Source organism: Electrophorus electricus, chromosome 16 (genome assembly GCF_013358815.1).
Source record: "Electrophorus electricus isolate fEleEle1 chromosome 16, fEleEle1.pri, whole genome shotgun sequence".
In the NCBI taxonomy this organism is placed as follows: Eukaryota; Metazoa; Chordata; class Actinopteri; order Gymnotiformes; family Gymnotidae; genus Electrophorus; species Electrophorus electricus.
The window spans coordinates 15,315,428-15,338,978 of NC_049550.1; the positions used below are offsets into that span (position 1 = coordinate 15,315,428).

The window sequence follows — 23,551 nt, forward strand, 5'->3', positions numbered from 1 at the left end:
AATTCTACTGGAATTCAACACATTGTGACTAAAAGTTATTCATTTGTATTCCAAATCTTTCTTTACATATTTTGGGTGTTTACCATTAAATAGGAGCTGTATTTTATTTAGAAAAAAGGTACAAAAAACAAGTTAATGAATACTGGAAATATACAGTACACAGCTTTCTTAGGCATTAGGCTACTTTACATTGTCATAACTATATAGAATCTGCAGGAATAGATTATTATTAATTTTAGATAACACAAAAATGTGATTTTATTTTCATTTTGTTATGACATTTGAATGAGCGTGCATGTGTTTGTGTGTCCATTGTTATTCCAAATATCCTTGTATTCTGATATTTTTTCCTGTGTGTCCTTTTATAGGCCTTGAGGAAACACCACTAAGAGAATCATCCCTGAGAAATATCACACTTGCAGCTATGGCCCAATTGTAACGTTTACTGCAGTAACATTTACTAGGCGAGAAGCAAAATGCCAACGCAGGAGGCTTTTAATGAACAAAGGAAACAAAACATGAGAGGCTAACAAACAGAGACACGGGAAAACACTGAGACAAATTAACACACGAACTAAGCAAACAGCAAAACAATGACAAGGTCAGTGACAGTGACAACAACTAGAAACTTAACCGAACATGCCAAAATAACTGACAAACTGGAAGACAAAACAAAGCCAGGGCTTAAATAACCAAGACTTATAAACTAACCAGACACAGGCGAACATCATTACAGGTGGAGATACAGACCAGAGAGCGGAACAGATTAAACCAAAACAAGCACTGGGAAAGAGGAACAGGTAAAAGGAATGACAGGCATGGAGAAAACGAAACTAAGGAACGGAACAACCAGGAAGTAAAGGAAAACAAAGACACGACAGGGAAATCATGTAAACAGGGATGCCAGAAGGGGGCCCATACGTGACACCAGTGCAGTCAAAAGAGTGAGAAATAGAGAGGGGAAGAATAAATTTAACATGTAGTTTCCTCCAGCAGAAAAGCTTTTCAGTGTTTTACATTAATGATTAATACTCAGAAAATGTTAAAATAAAAGCGTCCTTTGCATTTTTATTGCAAGGATGAAAAATAACCTTCTTATTATTTTGCTAATCTAAATAATTAAATGAACCTCATGCGAATAAAAAATAGTCACTACTATTTTAATACTATATTCATTCATTCATTCATTCACTCATCCCTTCATTCATTCATTCATTTAGTCCATTTATTTTAATGCAGTTTCCTCCAAAGCATCGTAATGAAATCTAAGGGCATTTTCTCAGTTTTTGAATATTTTATTAAAAAGCTGCAAATGAGTAGCTCTGCACACTCCTCTTTCTGTCATACTCTAACATCCCTGTTTATGTGTGTAAGTCCATTCAGATTGGTTGGTCAGTCCTGACGTAACATGACGCTGTCAAAATTTAATTTAGTTCTAGAGTGGGAATCTCTGAGAACACGTCCTTTTGGGGGGAACTACATCTGAGTGTTTTAACTGGCACAGTGTATATATGATGTTAAGTATTTGGTTGGTCAGTTCTTAGTGAGGAATCTGGTTGCATCCAGATTGTGAACCTCAGGCACCTGAAGAGAGCGTCTGAGCTGCAGTGAGACACAGAGTCAGTTTGTAGTTAGATAGTATGTGTAATTTATAGACTACCTGTGTTTGACAAGAAGAGCAAGCACAGGGAAAAAAGAGGAAGAACAATAACAAAGGCAAATGTGGTCTTTGGCAAGCGAAGCAGGCATCAAATGAAGAAGTTACATGGTAGCAGAATATGTGGACATAGGTCAGCATTATTTCTTATACTTGTAAGCATGCATAGAGAGAAAACAGATACATTTTATTCTTACTTTGCTGTCTTTTACTGTAGCAGAATAACAACAGAGAATAAAAAGGCAAAACATTCCAGTCAAGGCCAGTTTATCTGGAGAAATTTCCTGGTCTGACCACACCATGTTTTACATGTTTTTACACATGTAAAAACATGTGGCAAATATTCATTTCTCCTGGAAGTGATATGCAGATTATTTACAAAAATATGAAATCACCTTTGCCATTGGTTAAATCAGTTACATTTAGCTGACACTTTTATACAAAGTGACTTACAATTATGACTGAGTACAACTTGAGGGTTAAGGGATTTACTCAGGAGCCCCAGCAGTGTCAACCTGGCAGCGGTGGGGCTTAAACCAGCAACCTTCTGTTTACAAATGAAGTACCTGAACCACTGAGCTACCACTGTCCAATCATCCTTTGTTAGTAGTAATAACAAGCCAAGTTAATTAGAAACATGAGGTATTGAGTACACAGCTATCTAACAGGAGCCAGGAGCCAGTCCAAACAGGAGCCAGTCCAAATGCCCGTAGTTTACATCGAACAACTCTGACATCCTCGTGTTGTTAAGTGAAATGACACTGATGGTGTGGTGACAGTGTGACTTTCCCAGGAACAGCAGAATGGGGGATGGACTTCTAGCAGAAGGGTGACTCCCTATGCGGATATGACCCATTTAACAACAGTTAGGTAGATTGGGGTGTTTTTCCATCTGCTGGACAGGGAGAGGCACACCACACAGTACTGGTGCTGTGTCACATTTACAGCTATTTCCAGGGACAAGGCACACACGATGTTCCCTTTGCACCATAGGAGGCCCTTCAGTCTGAACATCAGCATAATAAGATTCAACATGGATTACCTGCATACAGACATACAACAAAACACACATAGAGACAATAGTACACCCTAACTGGGGGCCTCTTTAATCTACTAGCATATATCAACAGAGGCTGAGCATCAGTCAGTACAGCTGTTTGGATTATCACAATAACAGTAGTGGATTGTGTGTAGTGAGCCTCAACAAATCTCCTAGGAAGCAAACATTCGATTATGAAACTGTCATGAAACTGTCTTGAATTTGTTAAAAAATAAGAGAGAAACAAATTGTGTAGTACAATTAATATATCAGAGTAACCCTTAATCAATTTAACAACTCTCAGTAATCATCTTAATTAAACTCAAATGCATTTACATGAAGTGAGAATGTGAATCATAGATAAAAATAGGCATTAATGAACTTTAATGAATGAACATTAATGAATAACAGATGCGGATTGTGTGTAGTGAGCCTCAACAAATCTCCTAGGAAGCAAACATTCGATTAGCACTTTGCCATCTGGTGAGAATTTCAAGGAGTGCTGCAGTATAATCAGAGATAATCGTGTGTAAATTACCAGCTACCATGGGGCCTGGTTGGCCCTTTACCCACAACATGGGAAATGGTCTTCCCATCAAAACTTTGAAAGGAGACATTTTCATGACTGAGGCCAGTAGAGGATGTGAAACCTCCAGTCGATCATAGATATATACGCACAGATATTTGCAGAGCTGCTGAGTGACTCTTGATGTGAATGCTGGGCCCTTATCACTGTTGTTAGAATGCAGTATTCCATACATAGGTATTATATCTCTTGCCACAACTCTTACTATTGTTCTCACATTTTCCTTTGCACTCAGGAATACCTCAGGCCATTTAGAAAATTGATCAATCATCATAATAATATTTTTCTGCTGAATCAGCTAGTAATGCTCTGCTTCGTTGCTTATGGTTGGGGTGTCATATCCTGTTACTTTGATAACTGCTAAATGACTGGGAAGCTTGCAGTCAGGCTGCAATGAGAGTGGAATGTGATATGATCTTTCCCTCTACTGCCCTAAACCGGTTCTGTGGCCAAATCCATCAGAAATCATGGGAGACACCACATGCATGTCGACTGTGTGTGTACATAGTGAGGGGCTTATCCTTGAACAGATGAATAACATGCATGAATAAGAGCAAACCACTGTGTTCCTCCAGTGTCCAAGCTGAATTCAGGAGAGAAAGCATTTGATGCAGCATGAAGGCTGAAGAGCCCTGCAGAGAAGAGTGTTTAACAGTCAAACTACGAGTTCATGTCAAAATGTTTCATAGCCACTACACCTCTGAGCTGTCATGTTGTGTGGCTGCTGTGTTTAACACCTTGGTGATCTGATGACTAGTATTTTCTGAGCAGCAGCAGCATGACTCCAACAGTTACAGGCAAAATGTAGAAGTGACCTGCTGAGAGAAACAGACATACACACACTATTGTTCATAAACACAATATAGGGCTTTTGTAATTTGATTAGCAAAGGAATAAGTAAATGAACTGATGAATGAAAAATGAAACATAACTGTCTGTCTGTCTCACCCTTTAAAGTGACATCTATTGAAGCTGATTTCAGCATCCCATGTTCATTCTGAGCTACACAGTAGTACCAGCCGCTGCTATTAGAGCTGATGGAGAGGTTGTAAGTCTGTCCAGATCCTACAGGTGAGGTTCCTCCTTCTTTAAACCAGTTATAGTTCTGCACAGGTGGGTTGGCATCACTGCTGCAGGTCAGAGTCACTGAACTGTCCTCCACTATTTCACCAGAGGGACTGATGGACACCAACTACAGGCTACAGATTACAGACTACAGGCATGATCTGCATCAACCAGTGGTGCAAAGACATGTAGAGTTACAGCTGCGTAGTGTTTATATCCAGGTTCATTAATGGACTTGTATCCTCTACTGTTCTAAGAGCTGATTTTGGAGATGTTGTATAGTTGTCCCACCATTACTAATGTCTTCACCTTAAATCAGACAATAACACCATGAGGATAATGCATTTTATAGTAATGAAATGCCTCATGTACTCAAAGTAAAGAATATATATATATATAATTCTAATAAGACTACTACCTCATTGTATTTTTTACATTTTAACTGAGAAATGAGCTGAAATTGGCAATGAAATGAACTTAGCAATAATCCGATAATCATATAATGAAACCAACATTGTAAACTCACCTCTGACCGTGCGAGTTTGAGCAGGAGAGGGGAGATGTTCATATCCTCTTACAGCACACATATAACTGCCTGCATCCTCACTGCTGACTGGCCGCAGGTGGAGTGGGTTTGTATTGGAGGATAAACGACGTCCATTTTTGTACCAGATGAATGTTGGACTGTCAGTCAGACTGCAGGTGGTTGTACACGTCAGAACTGCTGCTTCTCTCTCTATTGCTTCAAGAAGAGTGTTCACAAGGATCTCTAAGACAATGAGAAAATCATCAAACCAAACGGATGGAAATCCATCACAATTAGACAGCCTTTAAATCACCCAGAAAAACTTCACGCAATTAAGAAAATTATTCTGCTGTCATGAAACTGTCTTGAATTTGCTAAAAAAAAAAGCAAAACAAATTGTATAGTACAACTAATATATCAGAGTAACCCTTAATCAGTGTAACCACTCTCAGTAATCAGTTTAATTAAACTCAAATGCATGTACATGAAGTGAGAATGTGCATCATAGTTAAAAATAAGCATTAATGAACTTCAAGACTCAAATTCATCTGAGTAAAGGGACACTTTGCATCATAGTCAGAAAATTAGGAATTCAAGATTTAACCCACCTGTGACATTGATTTTGACAGGATCTCCCAGCCATTTTTGATCACTTACATTTGTTTTGATTCTGAAGTGATAGGCATGTTCATCCTCTTTCGTTACATTAATCAGTTTGAGGGAGAAGTGTTGCTGTTTATCTTCATAACACTGGACCCTTCCTGAGTCATTAGTCGGTCTCCAATATACAGGCTTGTCTTCTTGTGGATTGAAATCCACTTTGACCCAAAATTCCTCGTTCACATCAAGCCCTGCTGGGTATGTATAACTGCCATTGATGAACACCGTGGACACTTTTAAAACACATATTTTAGTTGGGTTATACTTCACACTCCATTCTGTTCCAAAAGCCCCTGAAACATATGATGCATGAAAGAGGTCATTAGAAGAGTCTGGGCCCCATAAGAGAGTGGGAGTTATCTTCACTTCTCTCCTCTCTAACTCCAGCAGCTACTGCAGAACTCTGAGCTGATTCTGAGCTAAACCACAAAGTGAGAAGAGCTTGTAGCAGGGTGGGGGAGAAGCTTTGGGAGAAGTGGACACTAGTGATTCTGAACAACTTAACGCTCAGTCACATAATATATGAGGTTGAGTCAAGAGAAAAACAAACAAAAATATATCTGCACTTTGTAGTTATAGTGGGGTTGTAAATTTTAATCTTACCACAGTGTGCTCTTAATCTAAGACTGCCCTAAACTTGAGAAAAACCACAAAGCCCTCAGCAAGCTCTGTAGCAGTGGTGTGGGGGATGTGGGGGGATTTGGTAACCAGTTTATCCCTACTCTTCAATTTATGGGTCCGTTTTTCATACTAATTGTAAACAGGATGTAGATGGGCAGCCTGCGTTATCAGGGAGATGATAACCAAACGTTCTTCTCTTGAAGAATGCATTCTTGCACCCTCTGGTGGGAAAATAATTAATTGCTTAAACTTACTGGCAGAACAGTTTCATTGCTGTTTAAATGTGAGTACTGAGAGTTTAATTGAAATATCTCATTATCTAACCCCCCGCCCCACCAATTTTCAGAAAATTAGGAGCAATTCAGAATATAAGGATCAGTAAGTCATGATCAGTCATGTCAGTTCCACTACTGTAATAAAATCAAATCAAATTACGCAACTGAAGCTGGCTGACACAATATGTTTCAAAATAGTTTTGAGCAGGCTGTCATTACAAGTGTCTGTCTCTAACAGTTGGATGGTTCTAATGGATGCATCCCAACTGCATAGAACCAGTCATTTTTGTGTATGGTTTGGAAGGACAGTATTGTCCCATAATGCAATGCAAAATGGAAAGGGAGGAGCTATTCTAATAAATCTACACACATCATTTGTAAAAAAGGGTAGACAATGACAAGTTTAGTATTGATGGTGGCTGATGTTATTGATGGTGGCTGATGTTTAAATGTGACTTAGATTACTCTTACTTTAGTAAAATTATTAATAAATATAATAAATCCAATTACTTTTACAAACAAAGCAAAGAACTTGATATTTACTGAAAATATACATTCATGGTTGTTTTTGTAATCCAATTCATAATTGTAGCATCATAGTGGCTATAGTTTTGGCTTTTAAGCACAATTTAATGTGACTGCAAGTGTGTGTGTGTGTGTGTGTGTGTGTGTGTGTGTGTGTGTGTGTGTGTGTGTGTGTGTGTGTGTGTGTGTGTGTGTGTGTGTGTGAGTGTGTGTGAATCAGCTGCTTAGGGATGGAACCCACCCTGAATGGTTAACTGAAGGCCAGACACTCCTGATCCTGAAGAGCCCCCAGAAAGGAAACAATTCCATCCAATTACCGGCTGATAACATGCCAATAACATGAGTTAACATCAAGTGACTACTAAGGAAAATTATTAGTAAATAATTAGTAGTAAATAATTAATAAAATTATCAACAAGAGCCACCTCCTCTACATGGATGATATCAAGCTGTATGCCAGAAGTGAAAGAGACATTGACTCAGTAATTCATCTCAGGATATACAGCAGCGACATCGGAATGTCATACAGATCTGATAAGTGTGGATGTATGAGTGAGGCCAGTCCTGAGAAGTCAGCTGAATGGGAGGAACAAGATCTGAGCTATGAACAAGGATGATCTACCAGTCATCAGACACCCCACTGGCATAATTAGCTGGCCTAATGAGGAGATAAAAGCCACCGACATCAAGACAAGGAAACCCCTCACAATGCACAGAGGGTTTCAGTCCAAATCCATCACTCTGAGATTATACACTAAGGGGAAAGAGGCTGAGGACTAGTGAGTGTCAGAGCCACTATCCAAGATGAAACAACCAAGATCCAGTACACCAGGATGTTGGCCCCAAGTGAAGAAGTGCTTAGTGAGTACCTCAGAAACAGACATGTTGACATTTTACAATGAAAAGCCATGTATGTAAGTAATGTAGTGCAAGAAATAACAAGGACAACAAAACGTTAACAACTTTCAGATTTATGTTCTATAAAGTCTTCCAACTGCCAAACCAGTTTTTGTCCAGCAGATGGCGATATAACCCTGTGCTTACAAACCCCCTAAGGGTGAGTGTGTGTGTGCGTGCGTGTGTGTATGTATGGGTGGGTTGATGGGTGTGGGTGTGGTTTTTATGATGTGTGGAGAGTTTGAAAACTGATAAGATGCTTCTCATCACATCTCATCATGTCTCATCATGTCTCACCACGGCTCTGCTTTCACACATTTCAGTCAGGAGCTGTAGCAGGTCTGCAGGAGGCAATCAGAGCTCTGGGGACAAAGTTGTCAAATAAATATTATAGACAATGATGAAGATTATTCATCTTGGTATCTGTCTCTTTCTCTCAGGTAAGTTGTTCCTCCCCTTCAGAAGCTTACAGTGTTTGAAGGAAAGCAGTGGGTGGCAAAATTTACAAAGTTACATCCTTGTGCATTGTAACCTTGTTTGACAGCAATAAGATACAAAACATCTGGCGTTTGGATATTATTGGATATTAAAGAGAGACAATCACATTTAAGTGTATTCATAAGTGGGCTCAAGGTAATAGGAGGTCGTCGACTCAGATAAGCCATCCAATGGGAAATACAGCCTGATGGATGAAGGGACAGACTTCACTGTGACTATCACTCGACTGGAGAGGGCGGACTCTGGTAAATACTGGTGTGGGGTGGACATAATCTTTGTTAACACATAATGATGTCATCCTTAAAGTTTTAGATGGTAAGCTTTTAACATTATAGAGATCATTTAGTTTATAAAGATGAAACTACCATTTTAACAATGGCTGATGATACAAACTCTGATAAATAATTACAGAAGTGTCTTTTCATACTTCTCCTCTCTCTCTCTCTCTAGGACAGCACCACAAACCTTTGCTACGTCAACCTCTCAGTCTCCTTCTCCAACCACAATCAGTTTTGTGAGAAACATTTCAATATCTGTCACCACCAATGCTACAGGTACACCCACACACAAACATACACATGCTGTATTCTGTAAATAACCATTCAACTAGTAAATTTCTCTGGACTGACGTTTCATCTCTTAGTTTCTGTTCACATTAGTATATCAGGTATATGATGACCAAAACTCTGGTAAGAATGTTCTACTATTTTATTTTCCCAGTTTAAGAACATTCAGAACCCCAGAAATCATATTCACAACCTCCCACACATGCACTTACAGACACATAATGTAATGTAAAACAACAGGCCTCAGATGTGGTTTTTGTCACCATGGTTACAGAGTAAAAACAAAACAAACAAACAAACAAAAAAAAACCACATGTGGAATACATCATTCTTTCAACTGCCTCAGAGGACAACCTGCCATGGTTTTGTTCAGGAAGCTGTGTGAAGAAAGAGGTAGCAGGCCAGTGTATTGTGTGCATGGAGGTTGCACTGCAAGACTCATTAACACATTCAGTTTCATTCTGTTGTGGAACAGAAAAAAACACTGAAAACAGTGACTAAGGAAAAAAAGTAAAAGAAGACGTGTTTCTTTTGACAGTTTGGCAGCTTCATCTCACTGTCTCACTGTGTGTTGTTGATGACGTCTGTGGTTTGGATGCTTATGTTTTTGTCCTTACATTACAAGGGTAAGACTTTCAGTAGAATCACACACATTTGCTTGGACATCTAGACTGCAGGCACATTTTTATAGATTTCTTGTACAGTAAGTCTGTTTGATCTTAATGACATTCATTCATTACATTTTATTATGTAATGTGGTTTTCACATTTCTATACTTCATGTGTTTGTGTGAGCATTACTCTCTAGCCTTGACCTAAGAGACACAGTTTAGCTCTTCAGTTTGGTAATCCCGAGGCTTCTTCCTTACACCCCATGTGTGGTCTAGACCTGTGTACTGTGAAGCTGATTTTAGACAATATATTTTGTTAAATTCACTGTATAAAAACAAAAATGAATGAAAACAGAATATCTGAATCTTTTTCATTGACCTGTTTTCTTTTATCCAGTATGTACCCACCCCCTTTTAGAGCCTTTGGTGATGTCTTGGTGTCATCCAGGAAGCGGACAGGTGAGTGACGAGGGGGTTAGCCAATAACATATTCAAGTCATAAAAAAACATCATGATATATGAAGAATGTTATGTCTTCATTTTGGCTTTAAGAAATACTGATCCCCAAATGAAGTCTCTAACCCTAGTGTTTTAAGAAGTTTTCTATGTTATCTGTCCACAGTTTGAGGTGTCTGACTATGAGGGGGATCAATTTGGAAACCAGAACTCAGTGAGCCAGAATCAGACTCCAGAAGCTGACACTGAGCTAGATGATGAGAACATTCATAATGGTACCACAGGCTATGAGAACGTTCACACCGGTACCACAGACTATGAGAAACTTTTCACTGCCACGAGGTTTTCTGTACAAAATATATATACATTACAGTGATGACTGATTGACTGAAGCACAGCTTTCTCTCAGCATCAGCTGTTAAAAATTATATATTGTATGTTATACACATACACAAAAAAAAAAACCTTTAGCCATAAATGAAGTAGCTGGCATGCGCTTCATATCTTGGTGCGGATAGTTGTTTGTGCTGCACAGTTGTGTTTCTGCTGTGCCTGATGTATGGCTGGGCAATGTTTTGAGATCTCTGTGGTGAGTACAAGTGAAAGGACACCAGGTCTGTCCCCCCAGAAAGATTCTGAAGAGATTCCACCTTCCTCTACAACTTCAGTCAACAGTGAACACATGAGAGTAGCGAGACAATGACACCCAAATCGAAGTTCAGTATAATCCCAGGTCATAAGCCTAAAAAAACTTACATAGACATACATGCACAAAAAAAAAAAAAAGAAAACAGATTACTTTCATAAAAGGTCAGGGCATCTTACATTTATTCATGCAAATCTAAAAATCTTCAAATAACCATGTTTAATTACATCGGTATGAGGTAAGGAAATACATTTTAAAATTTCTACAACCGAAACAGCAATATGACAAATCGTCAAAATGAGATATTTGTGTTATTAAAATTAGATATTTGTGTTATTCCAAAGTCCTGACTGAAAAATGTGGAATTTTACATTTTGACCCAGATCCAGGCAATAAAATATGGTTGTCATACCTTCAGCCACTTCACCCAACAATCTCTCTCTCTCTCTCTCTCACACACACACACAGGCACACAGACACATACATACGTTTCCTGTAGACATACGTTTCCTGTAGACTTTATTACTATGGCGATGGTCTCTGTATTGTTTTCTCAGTGTCTGCAAGAAGAATGAGAGTACAAATGAAAGTGTGCTGCAGCAGAATTTGAACACACATACAAACCACATACTGATGCATACATAAACACATACAAATCACACAATGATGCATACATAGACACACATACAAACATGGACACGCATACACACACTGGCAGTCATGCATTTAAATAGATCAATAATCCTCCTCACTAATACACTACATTCTAGCACATTTTTTCCTAAGTAACTTCATACTAATATAGCAACTGCCAGTCATTCTGTTTGTCAGTTCTAATGGTATAACTATATAGTTATAGTTATGGTTTATAAACATATAGTTATAATAATGGAGAAACTAATGGATTCTTACTCATGTGTACCGTCACTGCCAGTGATTGTACCTGTCATGCATAATTTATCAGCCACCATCTAACTCGTCTCTTAACAGCTCATGACTCATCACAGGACGGCTGCAGCACTGGGTATGGCTCTGGGGGGAGCCTATTCTGAACACATCAGGGATGCTCATATGGTAGTGGCTTGATCATATGCAAATATTCTATATTGTCCTGTATGAATGTGACCAGTGTGTAAGTATATATAGATATGTATATGTGTATGAATGTGTGCATGTATGTCCAGTGACGGTTGTTGCTCTGTCTTGGTCTTAACCTACCCTACATAACGTGCAGTCGCACAGGTGGCTGCAGATTCTGATGAGAATATGCTGTGTGCACATTGGCTGCTGCTTCTCATCTGTTTGCGAGTCATTGCAAAAGCTGATATCTGTCTGTAAAGTGTCCTTGAGTTGGAGATAGGTGCTAGGTAAATAATAATAATAATAATAATAATAATAATAAAAAATTAACAGCATCATTAGCATATTTGACTTATCTGTTCATTACCTTTTATTATGACAGACACAGTAGATGAATTCTCAGCTCCATGAGGATTCTGAGCTACACACTAGAAGAATCCATTCTGTAGAACTTTGTAATTCTGTCCAGATCCTACAGATAAAGTTCCTCCTTCTATAAACCAGGTGTGTAGTTCTGCACAGGTGGGTTGGCATCACTGCTGCAGGTCAGAGTCACTGAACTGTCCTCCACTATTTCATCAGTTACTTACACAAAACATTTAGTGTTACTGAATGAGACCCATGTCTATGGTCATTACTGAATTGGCATGTGTATTCTCCACTGTCTTCAGCATAATACAGTCTGGCATAGCCAGTGACTCCTAGGAATAGGCTAGGTGACAACCAAGAATACGTTGTTGACTACTGGAAAGACAGTTGATGGCACGGAAAGATGGCACAGGGGACAAGAAGGGTTAGCAACCCAGCCTGTATCTTTAGTGAGAAAGGACCCCACCAAGTTACGGAAAGCCCTGAAGAGAGATACCCCCAGGAGATCCTGAGATTGGGGGGGGAATGAGATCTCTAATCGAACTGATAAATGGTTAACAACTCATGCAAACGGACTGGCCACGAGTGTAACATGCATTTGCGGAAAGCTGCGCAAGAACCAACATGGCCTCAGAATTCATCAGGCCAGAATGAAATGTTTGGTGCAGGAGACCAAGGTGCAACGCACAAGTCCTGAACCTGGTGAGACACAGGAAGAGCCCGGCCAGGAGTCACCCCACAGAGCCAAGTCCCTCCATGCTCCTGTGTCTCCTATTCCAAGCAGAGTAGTTCCACAGCAGCGGATAAAGTGGCCCCCAGCCAGTAACCAGAGTGTGTGGCTGCAGTTTAACAAGGACGTGTCCAACATCATTCAAGCTATGGCCAAAGGAGATGCAGACAATCGACTTCAAATAATAACTACCATACAACAAGCCCACCACCTATAGCATGAATCGCAGGGCCAGAAAACTACATCAACTGTGCCAGGAGCTTCGAACCCTCAAGAAACAGTACAAGAAATCTAATAAGAAGAAGCAGGCATTAGAAGAACTGCAAAATTTTCTGAGGAAGAAACTGATGACCATATGCAGAGCAGACTGGTATAGGAGGTGGGGAAGAGAGAGAGCCAGGAAGCAAGCCACCTTCATTGCCAATCCCTTTGAGAAGATAAAAAATCTGCTTGGAGGCAAACACAGTGGCTACCTAGAGTTTTCAAGAGAGGAAGTAAATTGTTTCCTCCTGAGCACCCTGAGAGATCTGTTGAGGGAGCAAGAGCTTGAGCCCAACAAAGCTCTCATCAGCCCTGCCCCCCAACAACAGAGTTCAAACTGAGGGAGCCGATTCTGAAGGAGGTGGAGGAAGTGATTAAGAGAGGTCACTCAGCATCCACTCCAGGCCCCAGCAGTGTACCCTACCTGGTCTAATACTGTTGTCCTGAACTTCTCCGGCACTTATGGAGGATCTTGAAGATGATAAGGCGAAGGGGGAGAGTCACTGACCAGTGGAGGTGTGCTGAGAGTTGGATCCCAAAAGAGGAGAACTCGAGAAACATCAACCCGTTTCATTCAATTTCATTATTTAGTGTGGAAGGGACGACGTTTTTTAGTCTCACGAAGACTGACCAAATTTCTCCTCAAGAACAACTTTATTGACACCTCAGTACAGAAAGGTGGGATTCCTGGATGTTTGGAACACACAGGGGTAGTTAAACAGCTCATCAGAGAGGCTCAAGAGAGCAAAGGTGACCTAGTTGTGTTGTGGTTGGACCTGACCAATGTTTATGGGTCCATACCACAAGCTGGTCGAGCTAGCACTTCACCGCCACCATGTTCCCAGTAAGATCAAGGATCTGATCCGAGATTACTACAATAATTTCAGGATGTGGGTCACTTGTGGGTCAGTAACATCAGACTGGCATCGTATTGGGAAAGGAATAATAATTTCTTTGCCCTTGCCATGAACATAAACTTTAGGTATAGTCCTAAAGGTAATTTGATTTAGCTTTTAATAAATAAATGACTTGTATCTGACCGTGAGTTTGAGCAGGAGAGGGGAGATGTTCATATCCTGTTACAGCACACATATAACTGCCTGCATCCTCACTGCTGACTGGCTGCAGGTGGAGTGGGTTTGTACTGGAGGATAAAGGATGTCCATTTTTGTACCAGATGAATGTTGGACTGTCAGACTGCAGGTGGTTGTACATATCAGAACAGTGGTGTGTCCCTCGATTACTGCTTGAGAGGTGTCTACATGGAGGTCCAAGTCAAAGAGATCATCAGATGTGTCAGAGCAGAGAAAACACCAGCAGTGCAGCTCTAGACCAGGACAGGAGCTGAAAAACCCTGATGTTGCAGTGGAATAAAACCTCTGATGGAGCTACATGAATATGTCACTATAAATCACTATGATACCATGAAGATTAAAGTGACATGATAGCTTGTGTTGTTAGCAGGATAATGTGGTGATTAAACATACCTGTAAATTTCAGCTGTATTCCAGGAATACCCACCCATTTCTCTGTGCGTGTTTGGATTCTGTAGCAGTACTGGTGTTCATCCTCCTTCAACACATTAGTCAATCAGAGGGAGAAGTGTTACTAGACCCTTCCTGAATACTCAGGAAGATCAAGCAGAGAAACTGGTTCTACATACTTAACTGGGTCTATATACCAAAAGGCTTCTGTCACTGTAAGATGGTCTGGGTGTGTATAAGAGCCATTCCTAAACACAGTGGACCCTTTTAAAGCACATATTGTCTCTTTGCTGTATTTCATAGTCCATTTGTTTCCAGAAGCCCCTGTAAAATATGATCCATATAAGAGATCACAGGTTAACTTAACTTACTAACTTACTGCTTCTCTGTCCTTGCAGCCCTCTACTCCTAAAAGAACACTGACCTATGTGAGGAAAAACCACGAACCACAAAGCACTCAGTGAGCACTGCAGTGGTGGAGAGGGGCATGTGGGGGGATTTGGCAACCAATGGAAATGGACTTCATTGAATGTGAACAATGCATTCAGTTATGAAAAGATGATGCATTAATGTAATCATGTTGAGGCATCATTGAGCAGTTTCTTTTTAAAAGGTGTGATTGGGTCCAGACTTACCCAGAGTGATGAACAGAGTGATGAGAGTAAGAGTTAGAGGAGTTCTGTGTGACATCATTAAAAAACCCTGCGCAGACACACAATAGCACACAACACAGCTGAGTTCACCACATTTCTGCTTCTGTTTAACTGACTGGTGAACATTGTTTTATATTTTAGTAACAATAATCTTGTCAGTCATGGATACAAAAATAGTATTTCATTTACCTGTTATCACATGTTTTAGCTCGGTGTAATTTTATTTTAGTTGTAGAGAAATATTTTTTAAACAATGTTACAAATGTTTTTCAGACATGCATGTACAAATACTAAATGAAAAAGATGCAGGTGTAAGGCCCGATTGTAAAAAAAAATATATACATCATTTTTAAAAGTGATTCTTTAACATTTATAAAAACTTATAAATAGCTTTGATGACATTTATTTGAGATATATATCTAAATAAAATGATCAATATATTGGGTTGTATTACCATTTACTGTAAGTGTTATGCGCGAGTTCCATCTGTGTCATGTGTGTTTAATGTTAATAAACATCCGGCCCTGCGCCCTGTGGCACTCGGGCCAGCTACATTACAGCATGTGTATGTATGCCACGCAGAGGAGGTTTTTTGGATTGTACTGTACATGGACATCACTGGACCAAATTCTTATTTTTGTCCTTATTTTTTACTTCTCTAGTAACACGTTTATCAGCTTTGGATGTTTCTACAGTTCATGTATGAACTGTCTACAAGATTCCAAGAGCAAGCCTGTCACGTAATGAATAAACCGGCAATATTACTGCAAAACTGAGTTGAGTCTGACTCGCGTCTCCTCCAAATGCGTCACAGGCTTCTCGCTACCAATTCCAAAACTTCCCGCTAATCGGGGTTGGAGTGTAACTTAAATAGGACTAACTCCAAAGCTTTACACCACACACATCAGATCATGCTTCAAAGCCTGTAAAAGCATCAAAACATGCTTAAAGGATTGTAGCCATTATGATGTTACAATTATGAACTGGATTACAAAAACAACTTTGAGGTATATTGAATGTATATTTTCAGTAAAGATCAAGTTATTTCCTTTGTCTGTAAAGGTAATTTGATTTATTGTGTGTACCTCACTGGTAGCGTGTTGTACTCAGGAGAGCTGGAATAAGAATCCAAGGCTGTGTACATGTCATCAGGAAGACACAATTTTGAGGCAAGACAGACCATGTTAGTATCAGTACCTTGGACAGCAGCCTCACTCCTGCGCTAAGCTTTTCTGCATCACACATACCATTTAATACACTGCCATCTAGAGGAAGAGATTTGTAATTACAGGCACATGATCAGGATCAACAGACTCTTTCCTGATTTGTAAGATTCACATGGTTCATCTAAAAGAAACATGTACAAATTATACAGCAAATTACAAAGTATTCTGGAAATTGGTAACAATGCAGGAATAGTGTCTTTCACGTAAATTATAATTAATGTAGCTTCTTCACTGATATATTAGATTGAAGACAAGGTAGAAGTACATCAGTTATAAACGAAAGCAAACAATCAGCACTTACACAGGTAAAATTTTAAAGCAACATAAGGCATCTCTTAATTTTAATTAAGACAAATGGTATAAATGATATGTGCATGTGCAACAAGTACTGGAAAAAAAAATGTTTAAGAATGCCAGAATTCCCGCTGGGGTCACGATCTCCCTGCTTACCGATCTCATGTCTTTGTTTTTGTAGCTTCAGAGATGCTTCGAGTTTTATACAGACTGTGTTACTGACGATTCATGTTCAGTAATGTCCCTGTGGGGTGGAGAAGCGCTGTAAAAAGATTTGGAGAAGTAAAAGCTGAGTTCGTTGTATTCACTTCTTTCTACTGTGTCCATTTCTTTTTTCATTAAATATCAAGTTTATTAGGCGAACCCTGGTGAAGCTCAGTTGGTGACAGCGGTGTTTATTCACTTTCTTTGGGACAAATGAACGAAAGTGTGCGGGTTGAGAGTAGTTTAGCTTACTCGGTATAGTTAACTTGGCTCCAATGGGAAAGGAAACCAATGCGCCATCACATGTGGAAAAGAAGAGATCAGATTGTTCTCTGTAGTCCAACTTTAGTGGCAGGTACAGCGAGTGCGACCTCATGGACTCTGCTTTATATTTCTGGAAGGCGATAAAAACGCAGTATTTTATTATTCACCAAGTTTCATTATAGTAAAAACGTAATTCAGTGTGAGCGTGGTGATTAATAAATTTATGAACAAGATCAATGTGATTGTCACGGTTGGCCGGTCATACGCCAGAGAGAACTCACCTATTTTAGATAGGTGCCGTCCTACACCCCTACCTCGTTCTCATCAATTACACAAACTGTCTTCGCTATTAAACCTACAGCTCTACGGCTACCTGCTGACGTTGGGTACTGCAAGTAAAATACGGTTTGGCGGCTCTCTGCTCCGCTCTCGACTGCAGCCGACTACTCTGGTTGGCCACCAAGTCGAGACGCATGTTACCTCTAACAAAAATGTTGAATTGCGTGGAGTCCCAAGGAGGTTCGGACCGGCTCCAATAACTGAACTCATGTTACGCTCCCAACAGGAACAAGGCAAAAGGTAGAATGCAAAATGCAGGAGGCTGTTTTTCATGAGGAAACACGAAAGGTAAAACAAACAGAGAATAAGGGGTGCTAAGGGTAATCTAACACAGCTGAAGTACACAAAAAAAAGAAAAGGAAAAAAAAAAAAAAAAAGCAATGACGACGACAGTAAAACAAGAATAAGGCAAACCTGACAGAAAGACGTCCCTTACCACAATTACCAACACGTAGAAGGCAAACCTGACAGAAAGACGTCCCTTACCACAATTACCAACGCGTAGAAGACAAACCCACAGGGCTTAAATAACCAAGACAATCAGACACTAAACAGATAGAGGTGAACATGGGAACAGCGGAAAGTAAAACAAGGAGTGGAATAAGGGAACAGACGGGGGCGGAGAAAACGAAACTAAGGCATGGAACCAGGCAGCGCAGGAAGACCGGGAAACGGTGACATCAGGGACGTGAGGAGGGTGGCCATTCGTGACAAACAAACGCTGCATAACCGCTGATGTATATTGTCACAGGACGTTTGAATCGTGATTATGATTTGTTCTTCCAAGCTCCCGAAAAACTGGATATTTGGATATAGTTCTTCATCTATACTTTCATGCTATACTTTCTCATCAGAAAACGTTTCAGTTTTATTTTATTTAAAAGCTTATTTCTGTGAGGCTAGCGACGTCACAGAGGAAGCGGGAGGCAAGGTCGAGCTAAAGAGCTCTTTATTCTCCATGGTCACATGAAAACACTCACAAAATGGACAAAAACAAGTATACTTAATATAAGGACCTTGGAGAAGCGATGCACGGGATGAGTCTCCCGTCTAGTGCAGCGCCTTCTCCAAGAAAAATATGAAATGCGAATTAAAATCTCCAAGTGGTCCATTGTCGTCTCTGCTGTTGTATTATGGATATTGTATTGTGTAACATTTAATTTTGCTTTTAGTGTTAATTCCGTCAAATATATTATACAAACCCATCTAAGTGTTATTGTTTTCCTCAGTGTTCAGAAATTGTGCAAGGCGAATCCAAATCGTCAAAAGTGCTCTCATAGCACGTCTAGCCGACGTCGGCACGATGTGTACGGTTTGCTTCTGGGAAACGTAATACAGAGTTCGTTTGCTAATTGGGAAGACCTCTTATCAACGTCGTTTTTTGGATCAAGTGACATGTCCAGCCAACCTTATACCAATACTCTTCCCACACTCTGAGCACTGATACGGCTTCTCTCTGTACGAATGCGATGGTGTCGCTGGAGATCATCCCGTCTACTAAAACTCTTTCCACACTCTTCTTTTCCGAGACTTTCTGCGATTGTCTGTGAGGTGTGTTGGTGTGGACAGTAACAGCAAACGTTTGTGGCGTATTGAAGATTTTTTTAGGAGCCAAATTCTCATGTTTAATTTCTCCTGATTTCAGCAATCTGACATAATCCTCATGATGGCACGCACGCACGCGCACACACACACACACACACACACACACACACACACACACACACACACAGACACACACACAGACACACACACAGACACACACACACACACACACACACACAGACACACACAGACAGTGCAGTGATCAATAAACAGAAAGGTTTTCTCCATGAATGTGCAGCCATGGCACTTGCTGCATGTGAAGATTGAGGCTCTCAGTGGCCTGAACTACAGGAATAACACTGTACTGTTTCATGACATGTCATGTGTGTGTGTGTGTGTGTGTGTGTGTGTGTGTGTGTGTGTGTGTGTGTGTGTGCACGCATTTGTGGAAAAAGGAGAGAACAGTGCAGTAAAACAGAATGCACTAAAATTAATACACAACAGACAGTTCCCAAGTTTAAAACCTCAAAGCTGTTTCTTCTGAGTTTATTTTTGTCTGTTAGATAAAGATAAAGAAACCAGGAACAAGAAAATAATGTGATGACAAAGAAAGACTTACAAAGGCCTAACAAGAAATTGGTGTGGAACATCACTGCTCCCTCTGTACAGAATACTCAACCAATGATGAACACCCTGTGTTAGCCACAGACTATGCTTTGAAACACCAGCCACTCTTACTCCAGCTACTATATATTTACACACACACACACACACACACACACACACACACACACACACACACACACACACACACACACACACAAAGACTGTGCAGTGATCAATAAACAGAAAGGTTTTCTCCATGAATGTGCAGCCATGGCACTTGCTGCATGTGAAGATTGAGGCTCTCAGTGGCCTGAACTACAGGAATAACACTGTACTGTTTCATGACATGCCATGTGTGTGTGTGCGCGCATTTGTGGAAAAAGGAGAGAACAGTGCAGTAAAACAGAATGCACTAAAATTAATACACAACAGACAGTTCCCAAGTTTAAAACCTCAAAGCTGTTTCTTCTGAGTTTATTTTTCTCTGTTAGATAAAGATAAAGAAACCAGGAACAAGAAAATAATGTGATGACAAAGAAAGACTTACAAAGGCCTAACAAGAAATTGGTGTGGAACATCACTGCTCCCTCTGTACAGAATACTGATGAACACCCTGTGTTAGCCAGACTATGCTTTGAAACACCAGCCACTCTTACTCCAGCTACTATATATTTACACACACACACACACACACACACACACACACACACACACACACACACACACACACACACACACAGACATTATATATTATATATATATATATATATAGATAGATAGATAGATAGATAGATAGATAGATAGATAGATAGAGCGAGAGAGAGAGAGAGAGAGACAGAGAGAGAGAGAGGCCTCTGATAGAATATTTTCACTGATTCTAGCCTTGAGCTCTTCTGAAATGAGATTGATGGTTTTATTCCAGTTGGAGCCACACCTCCCAGCATTTGTGTCTCTGCCACAAGTGCCCCAGTCACCACTGGGACAACCTTTTTGATAACACACACAGATTTGAAGCTGTTCAGATTATATGTCTTGCATATGTTTCTATACATGGTCTCTGCCACTTGGTCAGGTCTCTTAATATTTGCTTTCCCTGCAGGCATCTTGTGTTAGTGTTACTCTCAGAGACTCCTTTGTACAGTCTGCATCTTGTGTGGTGTAAGGCACCCCTGTTACAATTAACATAATGCTTAGTTCTTGTATTTTTACTACCATGATCAGTGACACAGTACTGTCTTTCAGTCCTACCTTTTCCAGACATTGGTAAGATTGTCTTGTCAGCCACTTCTGCTACCTGTCAGTGTTGAATTCCATGTAGGTAATCCTGCCATGACACCTCCACTATTTTCACGGTAACTATGTCCCCCTTCTGACTGGGACATGCCCTCATCAGCCCATCCTTGGGGTCCTGTGTTTGGATGTAGTCTTGGATATTTCGTGTCACATCCTGAACAGTGGTGTTGAGCCTTCTGTCTGGTGTACAGTCTTTGGTTGTTAGCTCTTGGGTGATGATGAAGAAGATTTTGGTGAGTGGTTTGGTAGACTATAGAGTCTACTCCCCCTTCACTTTCAAGTTCCTTGTCTAGTTAGATTGCCCTACAGTGATATGACCACTGGTGCTAAGAGGCCTGGGTCAAGTCAACTATTCCATTACAGTGCTATAACATTTCATGGGAAATAATCTGTAATAATTATATTACACTGAGTGTGGTTTGCCATTTACTATCAATGTGTTTCATCACCTTTAAGTTTTGAGATTTAGAATTTATATTAGAAATGAAGAGTTCTACTGGAATTCAACACATAGTGCTTGTATGATCCAACATTATTTTCCAAACCCTTTGTGAACTTTTGAGCAAAATAGTGAGGCATGAGTGAAAGGTAACTAATAGGCAAAACAGGAATTAACTGAGGGGAACATGTTACATAAAGCAAAAAGATTTCAAAAGGGAAAAAGGATTAAGTAGTCCTTGTGGCTTGCTAGATTTTTAATTAGAATAGAGAATAGTCAGTGTGAAACATTGACTGGAGCTGCCTGTGCGCACAAGCATTTTAAAGCTCATTTTTGAACGATTTGTACTTGTTCATTTTAACACTATGCGTCTGAAATTGTACACATAGCACAATGATCATTCAGGATTCAAAGTGAAGTAGACAATTGGGAGAAGACATCCATTCACATCCAGGCGTATTTGTCCATCATTTACTTCCATTTGAGCTCATCTAATACAGAAGAACATGTCAAAAAAAACATAACATGCCTTTGATTTTTTTGGGTGTATAATGTGTCTATTGATGCTGGAGATTCAGTTTCACTCATACTCTACATTTCCTGATTCACCAGGGTCTTGCGTAATAAACTGAAGTTTTGAGCACATACATGAAATGACTAAATAGCTACATAATGTTTTACAGTAGGTGTCCTAGACTTCTCCTTAGTGTCCGAAAACCTCTCTAAATGCACACAAAGTCATCAATCACTATATATCAAGACTGCATGTTTCTTTTTGCTAAAACATCACAGTAAGTTACTTTAGTAAGTTCCACAACAATATGAGCTACATAGCTTCATTGTTGGCATCATTAGGGGAACATACTGTAGCTAATACTGTAAATGCTGGGGAAAATACTGTAAATGCTGTAATACTGTAAAGCAATAGTATACTTTCTCATTTATACTTACAATTTGTAGCAGGATTACGATTTTTCCAGCAGTGAATGGAAACATCCAGTGATTTGCTATGCACACATCGAAGTTAGTCCATGCTAGCAGCACCCAAACAACTCCACATAAACTTCAGCTAAAATAAGCATCTTCCTTTCGATGATGTCCAAAACTATTGGCGATCAAATTATTCTTATGGTTGTACGAGTTTCGCCAAACAGCTTCAAACCCATGCGCTATGCTATCTGCTAACAACACTGAAGCACTGACAGTACACAGTGCGCAGACCTTTAAACGTTAAACGGATGACTAAATAAGGCAAGAGAGGGGTCTTCGTTTTCGTCAAAGCGTCCTCTATTTGATAAAACAACTGCCAATCACAACGCTTGCCCTAGAAACATTTGTGAAGTACATGTTAGTCATGCCTTCTCCTTCCCCCTTCACCCATAGGAGAGAATTGCTGTCACTCCAAGACAATGGCGCTGCAATGGGCCAATAGAAATCAATATAAAATAGAAAAGGGGGGGGGGTTATTGATCTTTCAGGAACACTTTTACGTCAGTAACGTGCAGTTAGAGATAAACAAAGGCTGCGTAGTTTGGGTTTGCCTACGAAGGAACTGAATGCGTGTTTTTACGCAAAGAAGTGAGCACGGAATTAAAGAACTTTATTAACACTCTGTATATCATTTAACCATCTAAACATCTCACACAGTTGTTTTGATGGTAATTTAACTTTCTATGACAAAAGAACTTATCTTAAAGCGGAATAATGTTTTAAAAGGCCACATTGTGGAAATTTACCCGAGCGTGGGATTTGTGGCGATCTGATGCATGTAGACGGCTGCAAATCGGTAAGCAGGTACTTGTATTAGTCCTAAGAAATGTTATGTTGATCAATGTACTGTACTTTAAGAATATTCGATGTTATCAATAATTTATTTGAGTATGCCAGTTTGGGCTTGCTAGGGAGCGTTAGCGCATAAGGGGCTTAAATAAAGAGAGTGAAACAATATATGTAATATGTGTGATGATCAGTAAGTGGGTGATTGGAAACGTGATTGGGTGCTACGATTGGTTGAAGAACAGGTGAGTGACGGACTGGAGGTGTCTGATTGGCTGGGTGACAAAGAGTGTGTGTGTGTGTGTATGTGTGTGTGTGTGTGTGTGTGTGTGTGTGTGTGTGTGTGTGTGTGTGCGCGTGT

At 39.9% G+C, this 23,551-nt stretch overlaps 2 long non-coding RNA genes across 3 annotated transcripts; both read right to left on the minus strand.

The window, feature by feature from the left end:
• Window positions 1–10,942: 10,942 nt before the first annotated feature.
• On the minus strand, window positions 10,943–14,870 carry LOC118242627. The gene is made up of 3 exons (XR_004776954.1): window positions 14,736–14,870; window positions 14,555–14,639; window positions 10,943–11,187 (listed from the first exon to the last, which is right to left on the minus strand). It is a non-coding gene; the product is annotated as an uncharacterized LOC118242627 (long non-coding RNA).
• An 848-nt stretch (window positions 14,871–15,718) lies between these two features.
• LOC113568911 lies at window positions 15,719–17,312 on the minus strand. 2 transcript variants are annotated; one of them, XR_004776953.1, is made up of 3 exons: window positions 17,181–17,312; window positions 16,881–16,986; window positions 15,719–16,338 (listed from the first exon to the last, which is right to left on the minus strand). It is a non-coding gene; the product is annotated as an uncharacterized LOC113568911 (long non-coding RNA). The 2 variants fall into 2 exon arrangements; XR_004776952.1 differs by lacking the exon at window positions 15,719–16,338 and adding an exon at window positions 16,530–16,551.
• Between the last annotated feature and the right edge of the window lie 6,239 nt (window positions 17,313–23,551).